The sequence below is a fragment of the Podarcis filfolensis genome (genome assembly GCF_964270895.1).
Source record: "Podarcis filfolensis genome assembly, chromosome: 12".
NCBI lineage: Eukaryota > Metazoa > Chordata > Lepidosauria > Squamata > Lacertidae > Podarcis > Podarcis filfolensis.
Window position 1 is genome coordinate 48,683,644 of NC_139614.1, and position 18,955 is coordinate 48,702,598.

The window sequence follows — 18,955 nt, forward strand, 5'->3', positions numbered from 1 at the left end:
CATTTTCTCAGCATTTTCTCCCTTCTTTTGGCAATTTTCCAGCACTTTATTGTGACAGCTTATTCATTCACATTGCCATCACTTGCCATGAGTTAGCACAACTGTGATGTATTGTTGTTCTCATTGTTGTGAGACACTTGAACACCCCTTTTTTGCGGGGAGGGGGACACAGCATGAAGTGAAGATAATGCCTGCGATCTCGCTACATGTTCAAGTGGATTACAGAGCAATGTAAGCACAGCAAACTGCATACATGTGCAGTCACCATACGTGACAATCGACATGCAGGTTACGTGCTAATTCGTACGAGGCGCTGCTGGTACGAAAATGGCCCTCGCTTGCTTTCATGTTGCTCACTCTGCAAGTTTGTTAATGATAAGCGTGATGAATTTTGCAAAAGGTCAGGTACAAGTTAATTGATATCAGAACTGACAAAACAGAGCTTTGAAACATCAAAGCTCTCCCTCTTAACACCCAGCTCCTGGGATGTGATCTGAAGGGGTGCAAAAATGTTGCAATATTATATCTAGCTTTTCTTTTTTTAAGCTTTAAGCTGCTATGTGGCTCAGAGTTGAGCCACTTGCCTCAGTCAAGCTCTTGCCATTTACAATTAGTCATGCACAACAGGTAGTGAGACCAGGATGGGTTTGGATATCTCCACCGCGTTCAAAAGATGCATCCTGCTACTTCAGCGAACCCCAAATCAGCAGAATAGTTCCTGAAGGAGCGTCTCCACACCCCCCATCGTTCAGCCTGGACACTGAGGTCCAGGTCCGAGGGCCTTCTGGCAGTTCTGTCACTGTGAGAAGTGAGGTTACACAGAACCAGGCAGAAGGCCTTCTCAGGAGTGGCACCTACCCTGTGGAACGCCCTCCCACCAAATGTTAAGGAAATACTGTACGTAAACAACTATCTGACTTTTAGAAGACATCTGAGGGCAACCCCGTTTAGGGAAGTTTTTAATGTTTGATCGGGTTTTTAATATTCTGTTGGGAGCTGCCCAGAGTGGCTGGGGAAACCCAGCCAGACGGACAGGGTATAAATTTATTTATTATTATTATCATTATTATTATTATTATTATTATTATTATTATTATTACTTCAGAAGTGGATTAATACTGGAGAGACCTGGGTTTTGTTTTCTTATAGCCATTTCAACCTCACCCATCAAATTCTCAGAGCGGCTTACAAAAAGCACATAAACAACTACAGTGGTACCTCGGGTTACAAATGCTTTGGGTTACAAACACTTCAGGTTACAAACTCTGCTAACCCGGAAGTAGTACCTCGGGTTGTGAACTTTGCCCCAGGATGAGAATGGAAATCGTGCGCCGGCAGCGCAGTGGCAGTGGGAAGCCCCATTAGCTAAAGTGGTACCTCAGGTTAAGAACGGTTTCAGGTTAAGAACGGACCTCCGGAATGAATTAAGTTCTTAACCCGAGGTACCGCTGTATAAGGAGCATCTGGAAAGTTTTAGGCATCACATGGCAAGATGAGAGTCTCAAACAAAGATGTGCTCTCCAAGTCCACATTCCCAACACGTTTGCACTCCTGTCTCAGCGGTGTCTACACTGCCTTGGTCATGTCCATGGAATGGGAGATGACAGGATCCCCAAGGATGGACTCCACGGAGCTTCAGGCACCAGGACCGTTGGCAGACCATCTCTGTGCGGTACAAAGATTTCTGCAAACAGGACATGAAAGCCCCGCCATGTGGGAATCCCTTGCAGACGACCGCAGCGCCTGTAGGCAGACATTCAGGTTGCACGTCCACATCAGTGACCAGAGAAGGAATGACCGCTGGGAGGAGCACAGACAGGAGAAACGCCATGGTGCATCTGCAACATCAGCACCAGAGGCCTTCATCTGTGGAGGGTGCAGAAACCAGGCATGCTTGCTTGGGAATCTATCATCAAGGTTGGCAACCTGGCAACCCCCCCCCCCCCAATTGCTGGATGAGTACGACCCTCTCTCATCCTCAGTTTCCCGTTTGTAATATGGAAACAGCAGCAGTAACACGAGGGTGAAGTGACTAAGGCTTGTAAAGGATGCAATATTCATTAGAACCGTAGAAGTGCTCCTCCCCGGGTCCCTAAAAGGTAAAGGTACCCCTGCCCATACGGGCCAGTCTTGATAGACTCTAGGGTTGTGCGCTCATCTCACTCTATAGGCCAGGAGCCAGCGCTGTCCGCAGACACTTCCGGGTCACGTGGCCAGCATGACAAGCTGCATCTGGCAAGCCAGCGCAGCACACGGAACGCCGTTTACCTTCCCGCTGGTAAGCGGTCCCTATTTATCTACTTGCACCCGGGGGTGCTTTCGAACTGCTAGGTTGGCAGGCGCTGGGACCGAACGACGAGAGCGCACCCTGCCGCGGGGATTCGAACCGCCAACCATGCGGTTAGTCCCTAAACTGGGAGTTAAATTAAAGTAGGAAGCTGACTACAGAAACCAATAGCAATAACAGATATGATTTATTGGGCTAGTGCCTGTTCACCTGCCAGTTGGATCTCAGGCTCTGCATTAAAAACAACAACAACAACAATACAGATGTACAGTTATGTTCATGATTATGTGCAGATTTATGTTTCAGGGCGCTGCGTCGACAATATCTCCCTTAATGCATATAAATGTCATACTGACAGTTGTTCAAAATCAATTCCATATGTCCAGTTGATGTTTACTTAATTGTTTGGCGGCAAGGTTATCTTCCTGCTGGCCACAATCCAGAGAACCTTGCGACTTAGTCTGCGCAGAGCTGATTGGTGTGAGCACAGGGAGCCCCATTCAACGGGGGAATCAAATTCCCCTGGGAGCATCTGATGGGGTTCTCTTCATCGTGGCTATTCAGAAGATTTCCTAACACAACATAAGCTGCCTCTTGCCTTGTCAGACTACTTGTCCATCCAGTCAAGGGGCCCCCAAATCCTTTTCAGCCTGAGGGCCACACTCCTTTCTGCACAGCCTTCCGAGGGCCACATGCTAGTAGCTGGGGGGGGGCAGAGTGGGGTGTAAAGCAGGGTCATTGTGCAGTGTGGTGCGTGTTTGGGGGAGAGTTCAGAGGGCCAGGTAGGGCAGACTGGAGAGCTGCATGAGGCTCTTAATCTCAGGGCTGTGGGTTCAAGCGCCACGCTGGGCAAAAGATTCCTGTATCGCAGGGGGTTGGACTAGATGACCCTCGTGGTCCCTTCCAACTCTATACAGTTCTTTGATTTCGCCACTGGGCATGAGGTGCTGTTCAATAGCTGTGCTGGTCCCGGGGGCTAACCGAGAGGCGAGGTCCGAGCGCAGTCCGAGGTCAATGGTGCGGTATGAAGGTTGTCCGTCAAGGCTGTAGCTGGGTCCAAGGCGGGGAGTTGGGTGGGATCAGGAGCTCTGGCAGAAGAGCAGGACAGGGTGCAGGCAGGAACAGGCTAGCAACAACGTTGCTCCCACAACCTGGGACTGGGGCTGACTGGTTTTTATATGCCCCGAGGCATAGGGCGGCCCCGGTCCACAGGTGACTCGCCTCTCCTGGCCTGGAGGCGAGCACTCCTCCTGCAGGAACTTAGTTCCCTCCGCCTCTCTGCCCTGAGCCTCTGCAGCTCAGAAGAGGCTGGAGGGTTAGCGGACCCAGAGGCAACCACCTCTTCCCCTGACGGGGCTGAGAGTGGAGCACCTGCAGGCAATGGGTCCTCCATCACTTGAGGGGCCAGAGCTGACTCAGCTGATGCCTGCACCTGAGGATCCAGCACAGGTGAGGACCCTTCAGGCTCATGCCCCAGCCCCGGCTCAGCTGGTTCTGGAGGCGGGGAATCCTGTGTAGGCTGGGATTCCTCAGGTTCAGCCTCTGAGTCCGAATCCCAGGCCATCACAGTAGTTCCCTGTGGAACACTCTCCCATCAGATGTCAAGGAGATAAATCACTATACAACTTTTAGAAGGCATCTAAAGGCAATTTTGAATGTCTGATGTTTTATTAAGTTTTTATATTTGTTGGAAACCCAGTCAGATGGGTGGGATACAAACAACAACAAAATTTACTCCAGCATCTCAGACAGAGTGTATTTCTCACCACTGGGGTCCTTTTTTTCTTAATCTGGAAAGTGCGAGATAATCAAATACAGTCATACCTCGGGTTAAAGTTGCTTCAGGTTGAGTATTTTCGGGTTGCGCTCCTCGGCGACCCGGAAGTAACGGAACACCTTACTTCTGGGTTTCGCCGCTCGTGCATGCGCAGACGCTCAAAATGACATCACGTGCATGCGCAGAAGCGGCGAATCACTGCATGTGCAGACGCGGGTTGTGTTCTCTTCAGGATGCGAATGGGGCTCCGGAATGGATCCCATTCGCATCCAGAGGTACCGCTGTAACAAACAAGGAAGTCTGTAAACACCCTGAGAGGAAATCAGGGCAAGTGCTCCTTGTTCTGTGCATCCTGCAAACAAGTCAAAATAAAGTCGGGACATCCCATCCGCACTACACATTTAAAGCACCATCATAAGACTTTAAAAAGAGTCATGGCTTCCCCCAAGGACTTTTGGGAACTGGAGTTTGTCAGGGTGCCACAATTGTCAGAGTGGTTTAACAACCAATCCTTCTTCCCAACGAACTCATTTACAGTTCTTTGCATGAATTTCCCCTCTCTCCCTGCCCAGATAAAGGTATACACCACTCCTTTTTTAGTTCTTCACTCTGGGAACTCTGGGAAGTGTAAGTAGTTCTCTAAGGGGAATAAAGGTCTCCTAACGACTCTCAGGGTCCTTGACAAATGAGAGTCCTCAGAAATAGGGACATGCTACTGATGTAGACAGGGACGCAGGTGGCGCTGTGGTCTAAATCACAGAGCCTAGGGCTTGCCGATCAGAAGGTCGGCGGTTCGAATCCCCGCAATGGGGTGAGCTCCCGTTGCTCAGTCCCTGCTCCTGCCAACCTAGCAGTTCGAAAGCATGCCAGTGCAAGTAGGTAAATAGGTACCGCTCAGGCGGGAAGGTAAACGGCGTTTCCGTGCGCTGCTCTGGTTCGCCAGAAGCGCCTTAGTCATGCTGGCCACATGAACCGGAAGCTGTACGCCGGCTCCCTCGGCCTGTAAAGCGAGATGAGCACCGCAACCCCAGAGTCGTCCATGACTGGACCTAATGGTTTACCCTTTACCTTTTTTACTGGTGTAGACTAAAATGCCCCTATTTTCTGAGGAATATTGGAGCGTATGTTCTTTAGTAGGAAACCATGGCTGTTTAACATGGCATGATACTGCTTTAAATGTATCATGCAAATGAGGCCATAGTCTAACCACTGTGGAAGCTTTGTGGAAGCAAATAAGGATGAGTCAGCAGGTCTAGGAAAAGCTTCTTATCTGTTGCTGAGTGTCCAGTCCACTTTGAAGTTTGAACATCCCGGGACAGTGCCTGTCTCCAAAATGGTTGTCTTCATTTTCATATACTGCAGTGTCCCTATGGTGTCCAGTGAACGATTCCTTTTCTTCAGCTAGGAAAAGCAGCTTTCCTCTGCGAAGAGCGAAAATAAGCCCAACACATGACATTTATTATGTATTAAGCCAAAGCCCCGTGATTATTAAAAGCATATTTATTTGAAGATTAACTACAAGTTGGAGTAGTTTTACCCCAGCGAGAAAACAGTACTAATGATCAGAAGACTAATTAGCCACATTTATATTACAAGCGATGATCTAATTTTTGAAAACAACATCTTAAAAAAGAGAGCTCATCAAAACAAATGCGAATGTTGGTTCCCAAGTTTCCAGTTTTAGTTTCCTACGCAGTGAGGTTGCCGCAAAGGAGCAATTTATTCGCCATTACAGTAAAGCAAAAAATGGATGTCCCAGAGAATTGCTTTGGGCACAATTAAGCAGGCACAACAAATGGAAAAGAGGCAAGAACATGATTGCTGGGCAAGAAGGCTTCACTATTAACTTTTGCAGAGATTCCCATCCATCCAATGCAGTTCTCTGGGAAGAACTGCCTGGTGCATTATGCCACATAATGATATTTCATTGTATTTATTGATTAAGTTTATAGTGTTATAGGACTGGGGCTGGGTGTCCTTTGGGGGTGCCTCGCAACCCTGCTGTGTAAGATTTGAGAGTCTGGAGAAGAGGAGAAAGAAAGAGAGAGAGAGAGAGAGAGAGAGAGAGAGAGAGAGAGAGAGAGCATGTATATGTGTGTCAAACCAGTTCCTTTTCTGAAGTAGATACCCTGAGATTCTCTTTGCATAACTAAAGAGTTGGGGGAGTACAGGTGATTTGTTGCCATGGGAGCTAGTAGCTGGAGAACCTTCTGGAAGGTGAGCCGAAGGAGGCTACCTCCAGTCTGCCAGTATTTTGCAGGAGAGATTCAAGCTCATACTAGCACATTATATTCCTTCATTTTTTTTTATTAAAGATTTTCTTGTTTTACAGAAGTTTGTGTCATGTCTCTCGTATTTTTTCCACGTAACATTTTTACAAATCAGTTTCATTTGTTGAAACATTAGTGGGGGGTGGGTGGGATTAGATTCCTTCAATTAAAGCAGATTATAGCGCTACATCATCCTAGCACAAAAAGAATCAGACTTTTTGCAGTTTGGAAAGTGATGGGGGGATGTATTAAAAAGTGCGGGGCGGACAAATGACTAATGGGAAGACATGTAAACACAACACAAATGTATCAGGATGAATTCATGCATGCAAAATGCTGTGGCTAGACTGTTGATGTGGACAGACTATTGCCAGCACACAACTCCAGTGCTCAAAAGTCTCCTGTGAATAGTCTCCTGGGCACTTTCTAAACCTCTGTACAATAGAGCAATTTCCTCCCTATTGGAAAAGGTTCAGTGGCTGTTGTGTGACAACAATGCCTTAAAAAGTAAAGGTAAAGGACCCCTGACAGTTAAGTCCAGTCACAGACGACTCTGGGGTTGCGGTGCTCATCTCACTTTACAGGCTGAGGGAGCCGGCGTTTGTCCGCAGACAGTTTTCCGGGTCATGTGGCCAGCATGACTAAGCCGCTTCTGGCGCAACGGAACACTGAAACCAGAGCAGCGCACGGAAACGCCGTTTACCTTCCCGCCGGAGCAGTACCTATTTATCTACTTGGACTTTCTGGCATGCTTTTGAACTGCTAGGTTGGCAGGAGCAGGAACAGAGCAACGGGAGCTCACCCCGTCGCGGGGATTCAAACCGCCAACCTTCTGATCGGCAAGCCCAAGAGGCTCAAGTGGTTTAGACCACAGCGCCACCCGCATCCCTTAACAATGCCTTAGCGACACACGAAGTGGCCCTTTTTGCTCTGGCAGCAAAAAAGATTAGGGAGAAGGAACGGGATAAAATTGCCGAAAACTGTAAAGGAGATTTGGAGGCTAAAACTGAAACTCAGGCAGTGTAGCCGTGTTGATCTCCTTGTTATCTGTTATCTCACAATATGTGGTCAATGTTTTAATTTGCAGCTGTCTGAGTTGTATTTTAAACTGTGTGGTTTTGTCACGCTGTCCCTCAAAGCAGCTTCCATCCGATTTGAAAACGCAAGCTGCAGTTCAGCCGACGTGTGCGCACTTCAGGCAGCAATTGCACATGCGCAGACAACAGCACATGAGCAGATTATGGCTTCATTCAATAGGAGCTTGCGGGTATTCCGGTGTGGGAAAACCTATCAGGTAATGTGAGGGGGGAAATAATTAGGTAATGGTGTGGATAAGCAAATAAAACACAGCACGGCAAAGGAAAACATTTTAAGAAGGAAAAGGAAAATGTATTTTAAGAAGCAAATGTGTACATGCTTGTATCCCCTATACCACACAGTCTTTCTGATCAGGATGTGCTCAGGGTAATTTCGAACTTTATTTATTTTTTTAAAATCCCCGGTGGAATTAAATTGGCAAGCGATTGCAAGAGCTTCGATAGATTGTAATGGATTATAGATTGGTATCGTGGAATGTAATGTGGGCACTTTATTTCCATCACTCTGCTTTAAACATTGGTATTTGAAAGCGGGCGCTCACTCAAATGCCAAAGTGTGCTCATGCTTCCTTGATATCATAGATCATTTGCAAACGCCAGAGCCTCTTTGATCTCTCTGAATGCCCAGCTAGAACTTAAAAAGGAAATTAAATGCAGAGCTCAATTTTTCATTAAGTTGTCGCCCACTGTTTTACTGTTATGACTCTTCAGATCAGCCTCTTCTAACAGGTGGACAAACAGAATGTTAATACGCCGTTATCCGTGGAATTATAAAAGCTGCACAGAAAACAAAATTGTTCGACTCTTGTGGCACCCTTTTTAATTAGCCGCCGTAACCCTGCAACCCATAAACAATTTCAGCCATGAGATTTAATAATGGGGACTACTCTGGATCTTCTACACAAACGTGAGAGAATGTGTGGATGGTTTCTACCGTGCTCACTTATCTGTAAATATCCCCAGTCCGGCCAGCTTCCAGATTTTGGGCAAAGGGAAAGATACATGTCATATCATGTTATCTTTATACAGTGGTTACCTCTGGTTACGTACTTAATTCGTTCCGGAGGTCAGTTCTTAACCTGAAACTGTTCTTAACCTGAAGCACCACTTTAGCTAATGGGGCCTCCTGCTGCTGCCACGCCACCGGAGCACGATTTCTGTTCTCATTCTGAAGCAAAGTTCTTAACCTGAAGCACTATTTCTGGGTTAGCGGAGTCTGTAACCTGAAGCGTATGTAACCTGAAGCATATGTAACCTGAGGTACCACTGTATACAGTGCTCATCCTGACCCTGCAAAGGATTGCATTGCACAAGCAGTGGAGATGAGCTTCAACAATGCGTAAGAGTGAACTGGACAGGGTTTGTGAAGTGCTCCATGGTATAAGACTATAGGGAATTGTAAGCACACCCCCATTTTCATCTAATAAATGTTGGTGATGGAGGCAGCATTGTAAGGTTGCTGAACATGCCTTAGCAGAGATTCCTCACTCTTTTCACAGAAATGTAAGGAGGGTTCACGCCTCCCGCTGGTATCTGTGTACAAGAGGACAATCTGTGTACACACACAGTTGAATGTGGTTACGCTGTTTCACACAAGCACTCAGGCACGTTGTAGAGTGGGCTCGTACCTGCGTTCAGTGTAACTTGGGAACAAGTTTGCCATTCCTTGTTTCCTGGGATTAGTGACGGAGGTTAGGCTATGTGCCCAGACTTAATTGAGACTTCCTTCTGACTGGTTTGTGGAGAGGCTATAAGACAACGAGTGCTCATCCTTCATTCATCCTAATTTGCTTGTGGTGTGTTTTTAGGCGTTTCCGTTAATTATCCACCCACTCCATACTCTTCAATACGTTTCCCTATCACTTTCCTAACTGCAAAAAGTCAATTTCTTCTTTGACGTGGAGTTGTTGCACTAGGGTGACTGAACACTTGAATCCACCTTTGTTACACAAACTTCAGTTTCCCAATATGCCCTTGAGTCCCTCATGTAAAATAATGACAGAGGCCCCCTTTGTTTATTGCAAGACTCTGAAAAATCTACTCCTTCCCTGGTAATGCAATCAATGTCTGGAATAGGGATATAAAATCCTCACTTTTCTCCACCGCCACATAATTTGGGGATGTGTGTGTTTCAAGGTGAATATGAACAACACGAATTGCGATGCTGGTGTATAAGCATTCTTGTACTCGTGTATACATATCGGGTATGTTTGTTTTGCCCATTTCCCCTCCCAGTGCAATTCTCCTCCATTTGTAGTCTGAGGAAGATGGTCGCTGTGGAATTATTGCTGTGAAGATGTGCATTCTTCTTAATAGCAATGGTGGGAAATGATTGTTAGTTGAGCAGAAGGCCTTATTGATTTGAAGTGACATATGGCAAGGGTGTATAATGACTCACTTTTTGGAGGGCTGCTAATTTGAGATCTAAGGAGGGAGGGAGGGAATCTTCTACAGGTGATCCACAGACAATTCTTTCTCTTCTCATGTGCCCTTGAAGTATTGGAAAGTGACTCTTATCAGCTTCACAAAGGCAAGTCACCTTAGCAGCAGGAGGAATTGTATCTGGAGCTGCCCGTGTTTGCTATTGAGCAACAACAACAAAATCTTTCACTGAGGAACTTCGACTTGTTTCCCAAGATTAAGCTTGCACTCCTGTGCACACTTTCCTTGGAGCAAGTGCCACTGAATGCAATAGACCTTTCTTCTCAGTAAACACACATAGAATTGCATAGCACAGAAAGCAAACAAGCACCTACCGTACCTGGTAACTTCAATGTGCTGCCCTATCCTGGGGCATGTTGACTTGAAAGTCCCATCCTGTTCAGTGGAACACAATCCCAAGCAAGTGTGCATGCAATTCTAAAAGCCAGGTATTTATGGAAGCTGGGTCTTCTTTTGTTTTGGGGAACAACTTAAAAGACTAGATTCTAGAAGGGGAGGAGGCAGCATAAATCGATATTCCCACTCCATTCCTCCATACGATTTCCATGCCACAATTAAACTTCCTGGTACAGAATTAAGCATCCTGATAATTACAACTTCAGTTTGAAAAAGCAAGCTTCTAGCCCTCATCGCAGGGGTGGGGGAATCTCAGACCCTGGGGCTGAATATCTGGGCCAAAGAGGTGGAGGGGACTGCCAGCCAGGCCTCTGTTCATTTTCAGGTCCCCTGATCAGGCTGGGCCAGCAAAGTGTTGTACCATCCCTGGCCATTAAAGTGGTGGCGCTGCAGCACAGCAGAGATTATTCTGGAACCTTCTCGTGTTGGAGAACGGCTGTGATGGGGCAGAGAGAAAGATACCTGAGGCAATGATCTGAGATTTCCCAGTGCCTTGAGTTCTGGAGACAACTTGCAAGCCCTGTGCAAAAAGCTAAATAACTAAATTGCACCATTGCTTTTTCTCTAAGAACACAAAAATGTATTTAATGGGCAGACTCCTGGGTCACCGTTATATTTTCAAGGGGATGCAAGAAAATCTCTCTCCCTCTCTCTCTCTCTCTCTGTCACGATCTAGCTTAAAAAGGGCCACCACCACCACGATATCATTTACATATTAATGTTACCCATGATTCATCCCAAGGTCCCTAGGTGGGTTATAACATTAAAGCGCAGTGTTATAAACAATGTAAACAACTTACAGTTGCGGTGGGCTGTAAAAACATACAGCTGAAGTGTTACAAATCAGGGTAAAGAGGTGTATCTTCAGCATTCTCCAAAAGCTGTATAATGAAGTTGCCAGACACACCTCTGTGGGGAGTGTTGTAGCTTAGGGGCCACCACAGAGAAGGCCCTTTCCCGGGCTACCAACCCCACCGAGCCTCTAAAGGTGGAGCAACTATCAGGAGGGCCCCCTCTGCTGCATCTCAGGACTTGAGAGGGAAAGAGACGGTCTTTCGGGTATTTGGGGCCTGAGTCATTTATGGCTTTGAAGCACCTTCAATCCATCCCTTACTCTCCATTGCTTAGGATACATCATACTGTCAGGCACTGCTGTGCTTGGCATGTGCTGTGAGTCTGGGGTGCGGGGGGGTGGATGACATCCAATGGAGGCTGATTTATCATTTTTAATCAAAAATGGATTACGGCGTAATAAATCCTAATGAAGCATTTCCCCGCTTTGGGGTGAGGTGAGGTGGAAGGGTCAGCGTATACATCAGCGGCAGGAGCTGCCCTCGTGTCCAAAGAGGAAACAGAGGGAGGGCTTATTGCAAATTCATCTGGCATTTCTGGCTTCCAGGCGCAAAGCAGGGAAGAATCAAACTATAAACTGGTGGGGAGACTTTTAAGAATATAAGGAGAGGCTGGCAGGGTCAGAGCAAAAGCTCACCTAGCCCTGTCAGCAAACTTTTTCATCAGGGGGCCGGTCCACTGTCCCTCAGACCTTGGGGGGGGGGCTGGACTATATTTTGGAAAAAAACACACGAATGAATTCCTATGCCCCACAAATAACCCAGAGATGCATTTTAAATAAAAGCACACATTCTACTCATGTAAAAACACACTGATTCCCGGACCGTCCAGGGCCGGATTTAGAAGGCGATTGGGCCAGATCCAGCCCTCGGGCCTTAGTTTGCCTACCCATGCTCACGAAGAAGTCTCTATACTTGTGCTCTCCGGCAACTGGAATTCAGATGTTTACTACCTCTGATGCTGGAGGTAATATACATGACTAGTAGCCTTATAGGCCATTCAAGTTGAGAGACATCGCTACATATTTTGAATTCCACATTGAAATTTGATGTGCTGTGTGAGAAGCACTTCCTTTGGTCTGTCCTGAATCTTCCAACTTCCAGCTTCACTGGGTGACCCTCTTGGTTTTCCCTATTATGAGAGAGACAGAAGAGAATCTCTGTATCCACTCTTGCTGTGCCATGCAATATTTTATACATCTCTATCAGGCCCAGACATCTTACCTGCCTTTTTTCTAAAGAGTTTCAAATGCAACCATTCCTCATGGTCCATCCCCTTCATCACTCCATCCCCTTCATCACTCAGCTCCAGAAAGTCCTTTTTGAGGTGCCTGAACTGTACATAAGTGCAGTTGCCTACCTTTCCTCAGTGCTCAGCTGATCATCCTGCAAAGCGGCATGGGGCGGCCATTTTGACTGTCTCCGTGGAGCTGAAGTTCTCTGTGTTCTCCTCACTCTGTCCCCATAAATCCTAATGCAGCCAATATTATTATTTCAATAATTGTATTAGGTTTTCAAGAATAAGTGAACACACACACAGAGGGCGTTATCTGTTGAATAAAGTACAGTGGTACCTTGGTTCTCGAACTTAATCCGTTCCAAGAAACCGACTCCCAAAACCATTCGAAAACCAAGGCGCAGCTTCTGATTGGCTGCAGGAGCTTCCTGCACTCAAGTAGAAACCGCGTCACATGTTCGGCTTCCGAAAAACGTCCGCAAACCGGAACACTTACTTCTGGGTTCACGGCATTCGGGAGCCGATTTGTTTGGGAGCCAAGCCGTTCGAGTACCAAGATACCACTGTATGCTGATGCAATGGCGTCACACTATTAGACTTCCCTCAGTCTGCAAACAAACATATACAGAACCATGATAACAAATTAACTAACTGAAACGAAACTAGATCCCTTGGTTTAGGATGACAAAAAGGTAGCCAGTCTAACCTCTCTTGGGAAGGAATCCCACCATCTGGGAGCAGCCACAGAAAAGGCTCCCTCTCTTCTGATGTTGATAGGTCCCAGAGATTGCTGTCCTTTCACTGCTACTAGCCAGTGCGGCAAAAATGGGCCATCCCAAACAAATGGGGGAAGGCGGGGAAGCAAAGGCATAGGTAAAGGTAAAGGGACCCCTGACCATTAGGTCCAGTCGTGACCGACTCTGGGGTTGCGGCGCTCATCTCGCTTTATTGGCCGAGGGAGCCGGCGTACAGCTTCCGGTCATGTGGCCAGCATGACTAAGCCACTTCTGGCGAACCAGAGCAGCGCACAGAAACACCATTTACCTTCCCGCGGGAGCAGTACCTATTTATCTACTTGCACTTCGACGTGCTTTCGAACTGCTAGGTTGGCAGGAGCAGGGACTAAGAAATGGGAGCTCACCCTGTTGCGGGGATTCGAACCCCTAGGCTCTGTGGTTTAGACCACAGCGCCACCCACGTCTCTCAAAGGCATAGGAGAAAAGGCTTATTACTTAATGCGTTTTGGGCCTATCAGGTCCTTCGTCCCGGAGTTTCAAATAGAGTTCAGTCTCTTGCTATGCAGTCTCCACCTACAGTAGTAGGGAAACGGCAACCATTCAATGAAAGACTGAACTTCTGTATCTTCTGAAACTCCCTGATAAAAGGCCTGAGAGGTCAGAAATGCATTGGATATTGAACTTTGTCTCCACACTCTTCTTCCTGCTTCCCCACTCCAGCTATTAATGCAGAGAACTGAGTATGGAGACAATGAACCTGGCTGCATCAGGAATGATGGGGAGGTAAAAATGTGTGGGTCTAACCTGCCCACTGACATGTGGCCCTTGCTCACTCACTGCCCTGCCATGTGTGGCCCCCTCAAGGGCAGAAAGGCCGCTTACTGCTGTATCAAGGTATACAGCTTAAAAAAATGGGGGGTGAAGTCAAAGGATGGAAAAACCAGCTTTGCTTTTTGCCTTTCCGGCAATTGGCTCGAAAACAAAAAACCAGTCAGGCAGGTTTTCCCCTGGCTAGTTGGCAACCCTAGTTACGGTATACAGCCTTTGAGTTCCTTAACAGACGTACGATTCTCTTCTTGCAAAGCTCTGTTTCTCTTGCCAGTGAAAGTGGGCCTGAATACAACAACCCTCCCCTTCCCCGCAAATTCATTTTCAGCAGCTCATATTAAAAAAAACAACGCATTAAAGCACGCAGAATAATAAACATAACTGCATGAGAACTACCAGCGCCCGTGGGAAAATTCAAAATATTGGATTATAAAGCACAATAATGTTCGTTTCGCATATTCTTCATACAAACGAGCAAATCTTGTTAGTTACCCCAGAAATGCAAAGGCAGCGACTGCAAAGGATAATTTGAGAGATGGAGATAAAGTGCGTGTGAGGAGGTGGAGGAGGGAGGGAAACGGATGGATAAACGACGCCTCCTGCTTGCCTGCCATTCAATTTGGCAATGAACACGGTTTAATATTTTAACTGCTGTAATGGTCTACAGAGCTGAGGAAAAATGCATTAATTACTATGGGAGATCTTTCTCCTCCCCCCCCCCAGTACAAAGAATCTAATTAAGAAGGGAAAAATTAAAAACAGGGAGAAGTAGATGGTGCCATAAAAAATGTAGGACTTTGAATAGCTTCTAGAATTGAAGGATGTTGCGGGCTCAGAGATGGGCAAGCCACAAGTCTCCAAGGGGGACACACTGAAACAGCGACTCATCACACCCCCTGCTTGGCCCTCTCTTCACCCCAATTTTCCCAGGCTCCGCATGTTAAGTTGTGGGTGAACATATCAGACGACACCACGATTCTTCAAACAGCTCTTGTTTATTCACAGGCCAGGACAGAACTGAACTGAAGGGTTCAGTCAGCCTGCTTATATAGAGCTCCAGTACAATGTAACTGTAACAATTTTCTAAAACTATCCAATCACTGAACATCACTTTCGATCCCTTATTTGCATAACTATCTACAGTATCCCCCTGCTGGCCCAGGGTGAGAACTTCAGTACATAACACCCCTCCCCACCGAGATAAGGCATTAGTTACAATCGTAATGGTTTGCTTATATACAGCACTACACGTAATGGTTCAGTTAGGCACAAAAGCATATCGGTTACATTTCACATACTTCCATTAGACCAACAGTGTTACATGTCCAACAACATAGTCCTTTAAATAAGTTGGGCGCTTGGAAACTCTGGCAGACCACCGGGGACCGGTACCCAAGTCCGGGGGGCCGCCCAATTCTTGCTGAGGCTGTTTTCAATTCCCCCAAACGGCTCCTTCCCTTTCATTCCAACACCCAGCCAATCACATCCCTCCAGCAGTCTCAGCTCTCTTCCCTGGGCCCTCTTATTGAGTCCTCAGGACCACACTTCCCAAACCTTGTCAGGGAGCTCAGCTCACATCCAGCCCACTGGAGTCTTTGACAAGCTATTCGGACAACCGCAGGTATTTCCCTGCAGCTTGTACACACATGTCTAGCCAGGCAGGGATGCATAGAGAAAGCAGAGAGACCAGGAAGGGCCACATCTCAGAAGCTGATGCGAAAACGAAACACATTGCAGCCTCTCAGATGTGAGATCTAGGAACATCGTTGCCTTATTCTGAGTCAGCTAGAAAAATGCAACTGATAGTAGTGCGACTCATGCAACACGTTGGCGATTAATAGACACAGAACAATAATTATACATACTTTATCAACCTTCTGAGAAAAATACAAAACATTAAACAAAGCCACAAAGACTTGCGAACTACCCAGCCTAAAATGAACTTAGAATGTCTGGTTTCAATAGATTTTTTCAAATGCTTAACTCAGTCTATTAGATAAGTTCATGAAGATACCAACAAAAGGTAAGTTCGGTGATATTCACAATACTGAGAGATGCTAGTAGAGTTGTAGATAGATGTTAATGAAGTTGTAGATGACAGGGTGCCGGCATTTTGCACCTGTTTCGCCCTGGCAGTCCAAGAAATCAAAAGGCCGCTGTTTGCCCCCGATGGGGCCCTTTAACTGGGGCTTGCAGGTAGCACATTCCCAAGATACTTTTCCGGGCTTCTTCAGAGGTCTAATCTCAAAGTCTTGATATGTATATTGATATTCAATCTTATAGAGAATGCTCTTTCTTGGCTTAAGCTTAAGAGACTGATTTGCTTAGATACTTATTTGCTTATTCTGATTTGCTTAGACACTTATGCCTATTCTGAGTCAGGGCATTGCTCCCCTTAGCTGAGTAGTGTCTACACAATTGGCAGCAGCTCCCTGGGGTATCAGACAGGGGTCTGTTTCAGCCCTGCGGGGATATGCTGAGGATTGAACCTGCAGCTTTCTACATGTGAAGCAGGAGATCTACCACTGAGCTATGGCACTTCCAGGGTGGTGGTGATGATGATGATGATGATGATGATGATGATTTTATTATTTATATGCTGCTCATCTGACTGGGTTTGCCCAGCCACTCTGGGTGGCTTCCTGCAAAATATAAAAACACCATAAAACATCAAACGTTTTAAGCTTCCCTATACAGGGCTGCCTTCAGATGTCTTCAGTCGTCTAAAAGTTGGCTCAAGATCTCAGCATTCGGCCTGTGGAAGGGATTATTAGTACATTTAACCAACGAGAAGTTTGTCAGCCCACGGCTGAAAACGATGGCCAGAAAAGCCACCTCGACTGGACTGCCATCATCCCTCTTATATCATCTGGGTTATGACACTGCCCTTGAATCCCTGAGGCAAAGGCTTTGGGACATCTCACATAGTGACCTGCGATCCCGATCTTATGTAATTTGTAGCCCAGTTGCAGCTGGAATCCAATACAGGTACGACTTTCAGATACCCTCGTACTTTAGGAATTTGTCTGTATTGGCGTTTATTTACCAAAGCCAAACTAAACGTATTTCCCTCGGATGTTCTAAACGGCAGACTGAAAGGCATTCCATATCAGAATAGGCTTTGTTTATGTTCCCAGGACGTCGATTGTATGAAGCATATCCTACTGCATTGTGGGCAATATGAGCAACTGATCGACTGATCAAACCCTTACTGGCAAATTTGCCGGGAAAATCTGAAGCTTCCCATATTAAATATCTTTTGGAAGACAGGTCAAAGGATATTACACTGGCCGTGGCAAAGTTTCTTTTGGAGGTTATAAGAAACAAAGATCATTAGGCCCTAGATAAAACAAAATGACTGCCTTGGTTTCTTCCGTCTGTCTGTCTGGTCGTTTTAAGTGTATCTTGATTTGAAATTGTTTTGTGGGTCTTTGGACCGCAATGAAGTACCGTCATACCTCGGGTTACAGACGAGACGCTTTGGGTTGTGCGATTTCGGGTTGCGCACCGCGCTGAACCTGGAAGTACCAGAACGGGTTACTTCTGGGTTTCGGTGCTTGTGCAGAAGCACTAAATCGCGCTTTGCGCATGCACAAAAGCGCTGAATCGCGACCTGCGTGTGCGCAGATGTGCGGGTCACGAACGCTGTGGGTTGTGAATGTGCCTCCCACATGGATCACGTTCGTAACCTGAGTGTCCACTGTATTGATTTGAAGTTGCATAGTTATTTATCAACGAGATCTGACAGGAGGGCATTTCACAAGGTGGGTGCCACTACTGAGAAGGCCCTCTGCCTGGTTCCCTGCAGCTTCACTTCTCGCAGTGAAGGAGCTGCCTGAAGGCCCTCATAGCTGGACTTCAGTGTCTAGGCTGGACAATGGGGGGTGGAGACGCTCCTTCAGGTATACAGGGCTGTTTAGTAGATAAGTTTAATAACTGTGTTTTTACTACATCTAAATAGCCACACTTAAACATTATTCATGTCAAACCCAAATAAAGTCAGTGCTGAGGTATAGATGCAACTGGGCCAGCCATGTTTGGCTCTTCAGGTGCCTTCACCTTGGTGTGAGATTGTGCAAGTGGACTTTATCTGATTTTGACACAAGAGCAGCCACCAAGAACACAAAGAGAGGGCACAGATTTGCATGCGCTAATTCATATGTATAGGTGCACATTTAGAAATAATTACTAATGTTTAAATAGAACTACGAGACACCTCCCCAAAGAACGCAATGAACTGGTGGCCTGATTGCATGCTCAAGTCTGCTGCCCAGCTGCTAACTGTTGATGAGCATCTCCCACTTTGGAAGAATGGCAGATGAAGATGATGGACTATATGGGATTGGCAGAAATGACTGGCAGAATCCGGGACCAGGGAGAAGAGGCGGTGGAAGAAGATTGGAAGAAATTTAAAGACTATCTGCAGAAACACTGTAAAATTAATGAATGTTAAAATGATGTTGGATAGAAATTAAGTGGTTTCCAGCTGTAATGCTTTAAGAATATGGAAGACGGGCATAAATAGGTAAAAAAAAAATATAACTAAAATGGTGTTGGATTGGAAATAAGTGGTATTAGTAACAAAGTTAATAAGAATATGCAAAAATGAATTGATAATGGATGAAAATACTGGGTTATAAAATGTTAAGTTATAGAGATAAGATAAATGAAAGAGGGTAAGGATTTGCTGATTTGATTATTTAAATGGGAATACAAGAAGGGGAGGTGTGAGGAAGTCAAAGAAACAAGCAAATGAGTTTTAAATTATGAAAAAGAATTGTTTTTAATTTTTTGTATTTTTCTTCTTTTTGTGTGTGTTTACTCTTATTTTTTTTCCTGTTTTCTTTCATTATGTGTTTTTGTATATCTGTTTTTTGTAAAATCTTAATAAATATTTCTTTTTAAAAAAAAACTGTCGATGAGCATCTAAGACCCCTGGTCTCCTTTCTTATTCATATGATTCCATTTATGCATCCCACAAAATATCTTGAAGCAATTCTGCAGGAAAACACTAATAATAATAATAATAATAA